We start from the raw sequence: 7,500 nt of genomic DNA, 5'->3' as shown, positions 1-7,500 counted from the left end.
GAGATGTCCGAAATGCACCCGTAGCCAAGCGGACCCCAGCATGGTGTACGGGGTCAAGCGTGCGTAGGCGTGCATCCGTTGCGGATGAATAGATCTCACAGCCGTACTCCAGCTTTGGAAGTATAAGTGTACGGTGAAGAAGCAGCAAAGTGTCCCTGTCCGCACCCCAAGAGGTGTGACTTAAAACGCGAAGAAGGGATAGTGCCGTCCTGCAAGACGCTTTGAGAGAACGGAAATGTGGAACCCAAGTAAGACGGCTGTCAAACAATAGGCCAAGATATCGAGTGGCCTCCACACACGAGATGCGTCTATTGGCTAAATATAAATCGGGATCTGGATGGACACCACGATTTCGACAAAAATGCATAGACACGGTCTTTGAGGTGGAGAATCGAAAACCGTTTATGTTGGCCCAACTGGACACCCGATTTATTGCCAGTTGGAGCTTTCGCTCAATCAGTGACATCCTAGCAGCAGCAAAAGAGATGCACAAGTCGTCCACATATAAAGAGCTGTGAATGCCATCCGGTAGAATATCTATAACACTATTCATTGCAACTGCGAATAGCGTAACACTAAGAATACTTCCCTGTGGGACACCGTCATTTAAAGCAGTAGCATCGGATAGAACACTTCCCACACGAACTCGTAAAAGACGTCTGGATAAAAATTGCTGGATAAAAATAGGAAGGTGGCCACGGAAACCAAAATTAAACAAGGAACGTAAAATCCCATGACACCAAGCTGTGTCATAGCCCTTCTCCAGGTCAAAAAATACAGTAACCTGGTGGTGGTGATAAGCGAAGGCCTCACAAATAGAAGACTCTAGGGATAAAAGAGCATCCGTAGTAGACCTCATTTTTCGGAAGCCGTACTGTACCGATGACAAGTACTTCCCTCTCCAAGTACCACATGAGTCTTACATTTACCATCTTTTCTAACACTTTACAAATACAAGACGTCAAAGATATAGGACGGTAATTCGTAGCCTGGAGATGATCTTTCCCAGGCTTCGGAAATGGGAGAACCACTGCCACAGCCCAAGAAGTAGGAAAGTCACCGGTATGCCAAATCATATTATAAAGATTTAATAAAAAGTTAAAAGCACTGTCAGACATGTGGCGCAAGAAGGCATAAGGAATATCATCTGGGCCAGGAGAAGAGTCATGACACTGGGACAAAGCAGTCCGCAACTCGGAGGCAGAGAAGGGGACATTATAAGAGTCCTCCTGTGGAAGAAAAATTTATGCCGAGAGATTCCATTCTCTGGCGGTGACGTGCGCCTGGGGCTGCAGGATGCCTCCGGGAAACACTGGCAAAGTGCTCCGCGAAGAGGTCGGCGACAGTCCTAGGGTCTGCCACCGTTCGCCCAGCAGACAACAAAACTGGTGGGGAGGAGCAGAATACTTCCCAGCAATTCGGCGGACTTTGTTAAAGACATCCGTAAGAGGTGTGGGCATTAATGGAAGACACATAAGCTTTCCAAGAGGCTCTTTGTGCCTCTTTCAAAACGCGGCGGGCCGAGCTCGGCAGCGCCGAAAAGCTTCCAGGCACTGCGGGTCCCCACGATGTCGCCGGAGACGAGAGAAAGCTGCCCGTTTCTCTTTCACCGCTGCAGTGCATGCTGCGTTCCACCAAGGAACGGGACGCTTAGTAAAGCGACCTGACGTCCTAGGGATTGTCTGAAGCGCTAAAGAAATTAAAAATCGGTAAAATAATCAACAGCCTCAGCACAAGTAGAAAAGTCAGCCAGCGGACGGATAAAAGAGCTAAGGTCTGTGAATCGACGCCAATCTGCCTTGTCTAAAACCCAGCGTGGGGCCGGGACTGTGGCTCAGAGTTCACAGATTCCAATAAAATCGGAAAGTGGTCACTACCGTGTAAATCCAGTAGGACTCGCCAATTAAAATCAAGGAAAGAATTAGATGTACAAAGAGAAAGATCGATAGCTGTAAAAGTCCCAGTAGGACTGTGGAAATGTGTAACATCCCCAAAATTTAAAATCTCCAATCCCTCATCCTCAATAAAAGAACCGATTAAAACCCCACGAGGATTACTAGCACCTTCATCCCACCAAAGCATCCCAGCCTGGACACCCAACCATCCAGCACAGGACAGCCCCTATTGGGCGATCCCTTCACCGGATGGCTCCGCTGGTCCACTGGCAGCCTACGTAGGAACCATTTAGTTTGGCCCCTCACTGGCGACCTTACTAGCATGGGTAGCCCTCTCCCCCTCGAAAGGGTAGAGCAGGGGCCTGAGCCCCCTCTAGCCTCGCTCGCCAGGTCACAGGGGCACGCAAGCCCCCCCACCACGACAAGGCGGTTCCCATCTGGGGGGGAAGAAAACAGGGAAAGGTTCCATACTCAACGGAGGAAAGAAATGACTATGGCATCTCTGAATGACATTGAAAAAAAAAAATTTTCAGTCAGAATATGTAGCTTCTAAAATCAGGGATGCTCTTGATATGACTGAAGATGAACCTGTGACAGTATCACAGTTCTTAAATCTAAGAGACATTATGATTACTGTAATGGCAATCACGTCGTTACGACGACTTATGAAATTTGCTGAATTCAGATTATTTGAAGTAGCAGAAAAAGAAGAGAGGTTGGACCGTGAAACTAAACAATTCCAGTGCTGGGTAATTAGAATATCGAGACATAAGACAGCAGCACAAGGGCCTTCACTGATATTTTTATCAGAAACTGAAAGTAAAGCATTTGATGCTTATTTGAAATACTACAGGCCTGCACTGAGCCTGACTGTTATGTTTTCCAAAACAGATACACAGAGAGTGCGCAATCCTGTTGTACAAAAATGAGCTACTCCTCTTTATCAAAAGCAGTGTCTGAAACAGGAAAAAAAAAACTGAAGTCTTAACATCAATAACTTCCAGAATTCTTAGAAGGAGCCAGATAACTGCACTATGGGAGAAAGATATGGACCCTGGATGGAGGGCCAAAATTACAGAACAGTGTTGTCATTCTCTTCAGACTGCAAGAAGGTATTATTAATTTACTTCTAAGGTAGCGACAGGCAAAGAAGTGGTAGATACACTGAGAAGAATGAGGAGTGAAGGACTAACTTCTGGAATGTCACAAGATTCCACAGAATTAAGTGCAGCTGCCCATACTCTTGAGCCGTGAGTTTTATTTTGAAACAAAGTTTTCATTATGGTTGACTATATTATTTATAGTATATAATGCTTGTAAATTCATTACTGTGATTAAAATTTGCAATGTTCCATTTCAGCTCAAGTGCAGTTGAAATATCACAGACTCAGGAAGAAGATCCAGGAGGATCGCAAGAGCCTTCTGTTATTCAGTGAGTAACATTCATATAAGGCTGGTATTACACACATATATTTATTCACGTTCAAATGATTACGTAAAACAAACCATTTCAGAACGGAGGATCCTGATGATCCACCTGTCAACACAGGAGAGGGTGAGAGAGACACCCAAGAGGAAGCACAGGAGGTCACATTACCAAGTGTCTATTCTCACCAACAGTTAGTATCAGTTCTTTAAGATGCCATGCAATACAGTTAGGTTCAGTGAGTAACATTCATATAAGGCTGGTATTACACACATATTTATTCACGTTCAAATGATTACGTAAAACAAACCATTTCAGAACGGAGGATCCTGATGATCCACCTGTCAACACCGGAGAGGGTGAGAGAGACACCCAAGAGGAAGCACAGGAGGTCACATTACCCAGTGTCTCTTCTCACCAACAGTTAGTATCCATTCTTTAAGATGCCATGGAATGCAGTTATGTTTTACCATAACATGAAACTGATTTAAACGTTTCTTTTCCAGGAGTCATGCCCCCATGGAAGAAAACGTCAGGCCACCCAGCATCCGTTCCAATGAACCGTTAGTAGCAGGTCTTTAAGTTGGTATGTAACGCATTTATGTTTTAACGTCACATAAAATTAATTGACATGTATCTTCTTCAGGAGTGAAGTCAACGCTTGCTACGGTCCCAGATGACCTAAGCATCGGGACGACAGCGACTGTTAAGGAGGAATCACCTGAGATTCAGTGGAAGAAAATTCCCATTGATTCAACCCATTTTCACAATGATGTCAAGACACTCATAGCAAAGCATAATAAAAGCAAAGACCCTAAGATATATATCGTCTTTTGGAGAGATCAAAATAAATCCCATATATGAGCATTTCACTAATATGCAAATAAGAGACCGATACAAGTATATCAATAGATCAATGAAGGATATGAAGAAATAAAGCATGGATGAGATACAGCATAGGGTCATAGTGTTAAGTTTAACCTTACATCGATTGTAACCAAAATTGGAATATAACCTTTAGGACCCAAATAGCGTTTACATGAATAATATGGGATTTCTATCTCCAAAACTAAGGAAGTGGCCCATTTCTAAGTAGCCTTATTTACGAGACTACACTTGCGCAATTCCAGAACGCCATCTTTATGAACCGATTTTCATGGGACATGTGTCATTCGATAGAACTCGTCGAGATCTATCACATATCTGAATTCGAGAAAAAGGCCTCGAATTGGGAGCACATATGCAAGAAAGTTTTAATAAACTTACTAAGACTTATTGAGAGAAACGACAAAATTCGAACTTACCCCCTTGTACCCATACTAAAAGCGCTACAGACAAACGAAAAACACCATTGTGTTCGCCAGAACGAACTTTATCTGCACATTGAGTTTGGTGGGTCTGACTTTTAAACTTTTCTTTAAAAAAAATATTTTCCACTTTTTGATTGACGTTGACCAGAAATTGACGGGGGCGACTGCGTCCAAACGGCTTTTTACTCACGTTCGAGGACCTAAAAAAAGAAAAGTTTAACTGCTTCTCTATTACTTGGTTGCATTTTAATGCTTCGAAATTGAAAAAAAAAAAATTCGTTTTTTTTTTTTTTACCGGAAATAAATTCATTTTGGTATCGTTAGAAAGCTTATATAAAGAGTGGATTTGTTTTTGGTTTTACTTTGTCTCTAATTGAAATACTTTTTTGTTATGAATTTTTTTTTTGTGGTTCAAATGAGACTACCCTTTTTGGGTAAAGGACCAATTTTGACCAATGTTTTTGGACCCTCCTCCAGTACACATTTATCAACCGATTTATATATGGTTTAAGTGTCATTGGAAAGGAAATTTATTCTAGTTTCAGAAAAAAAACCTATTGAGCGTTGGTGTAGCCCTAACGGTTGGGAGTTATAGATAGGTCAAAATGTAAACTTTGTGAAAAACGTGTACCTTAGGGATGTAGATAACTACGGAAATACCATATTTATGCTCATACAAAAAAAAAAAAAAAAAAAAAACTTTTCGTTTTAAAATAAAATCTCTTCGCTAAACATAAGGTTAGTAAGTGAAAAAGGAAGCTTTTCGCATTCTATAGCCATTCTTCTATCTTGAATAATAAAGCTATTGCAAAAAAACATGTTTTTACACAATATCTCAAAAACTATGCATTTTATCGAAAAATTTTCATTAATAAAACTAGTATTATTTTCACGTTTTACATCATATTTTCTACCGCCCTTTTTTTACAAACAATATTTAAAGTTATTTGCCTCGCGCATGCGCAGTACAAATGACATGCGCACAGTTCTCCTACAGGAGAGATTGGTCATGTGCATCCTTTTGTGCAATTTTTTTTTCCTACGTCAAATACTTTTTTTTTATATTGATTTTCAATTTTTTTTCAATTTTTTTTCCAAATTTTTTTTCCCGCCAAAAGTTTTTCAGATAATCCATTTTTAGAAATTTTTAAGAATAGTCCTTAACATAGGCTCTAACATATTGGCAGGTCAAATCCCTATCACATTTATTTTTTTCTACAGATTTTTTCAGTTGAATATTTTTTTCATTAAAAAAAAAAAAAAAAAAACTTGAGCATTGACGGTATACCCCAATAAAAAAAAAAAACATAACAAGGGTATATATGAGTAAAAATTACAAGTCCGTACATCTTATAGTATTAGTGTCATAATTTCTTTTACTACTTTTCGGAGATTTTTATTTTTTCTTAGCAACATCAAAAAGCACCGCACAATTGGTCATGAAAGCAAAAAAATGGCCATTTTTTTTTCTTTCTTTTAATGCAAAGTTCAAATCAAAACGTTTCTTAGTTTTCTTTTGGCGAATATTTCTTTTCAAAAATATTGATTTTTTGTAACTTAACCTTTCAACAGTAAATAAAGGTTTTCCTTCAATATCTCGAAAACTAAGTGTCTTATCAAAAAAACTTTTTCAGTAACACTATCATTATTTTTGCGTTCTACACTAGTATCTGGTCACGTTTTATCTATTACTCCAACATTGCGGAAAGTTTAATTGCGCATGCGCAATAGAAAACACAGAGAGACGCAATTGACAGCATTAAAAGGACCTTTGGATGGTACATCTTTCTGCATATTTTTATTACTTTACGATGGTAAGTTTTTTTTTAACAAATATTTTATTTTTTTTAAGATATTTAAACAATTTTCCGAAAGCACCTATATACACTCTTTGATCAATAAATATCACAAGTGTTTACGCTCTATAGTTTTTGTTCAATGGTGGATTTTGTGTTTTTTTCAGTTTTTGCCAGTGCCCATGCGCAGTAGCGGGAGCAGACACAAGAAATGTCCACCGTCAGAAAGGACTTTATACGCCACATCTATTTGCAAAAGTGTTTTGAATTACGCCGGTAAGTTTTTTTTTTACAAATATATTTAATTAAAAAAAACTGGAGCCAATCAGGGAGAGGAGTTGGGATGACATAGGCAAGCCACGCTTGTCCCACGGCCATTTTAGTTCTCACCTTTGCTCTGTGAGGAACCGGCTATCTTTGTGCTCCATATCCATTCCTGAGGAACCGTCTACTATTTAAGTTTAGTTCGTTGCTAGTATATTGGTGAATTTTGTTAAATGCTTGGATAGTGATTTATTTATTTTAATGCTACGATGATGATTTTTTTTTTCAGTGTTACTCTGGTGATTAATTTATTTTAGTGCTAGGTTGCTGATAAATCTATTTCAATGCTAGGCTGCTTATTAATTTACTTCAATGCTAGGATGCTCATTTATTTACTTCAGAACTAGGCTGCTGATTAATATATTTCAATGCAAGGCTGCTGATTAATTTATTTCATTGCTAGGATACTGGTTAATATATTTCATTGCTAGGCTGCTGATTAATTTATTTTATGCTAGGATACTGGTTAATATATTTCAATGCTAGACTGCTGATTAATTTATTTCATTGCTAGGCTGCTGATTAATTTATTTCCATGCTAGGATGGTGATTAATTTACTTCAATGCTAGGCTGCTGATTAGATTTTTTTAATGTTAGGATGCTCATTAATCTATTTCAATGCTAGGCTGCTGATTAATTTATTTCAATGCTAGGATGATGATTAATTTATTTCAATGCTAGGATGATGATTAATTTATTTCTATACTAGGATACTGGTTAACATATTTCAATGCTAGGCTCCTGATTA

The sequence above is a fragment of the Portunus trituberculatus genome, chromosome 2, assembly GCF_017591435.1.
Source record: "Portunus trituberculatus isolate SZX2019 chromosome 2, ASM1759143v1, whole genome shotgun sequence".
In the NCBI taxonomy this organism is placed as follows: Eukaryota; Metazoa; Arthropoda; class Malacostraca; order Decapoda; family Portunidae; genus Portunus; species Portunus trituberculatus.
This window is presented reverse-complemented; position numbering follows the sequence as displayed.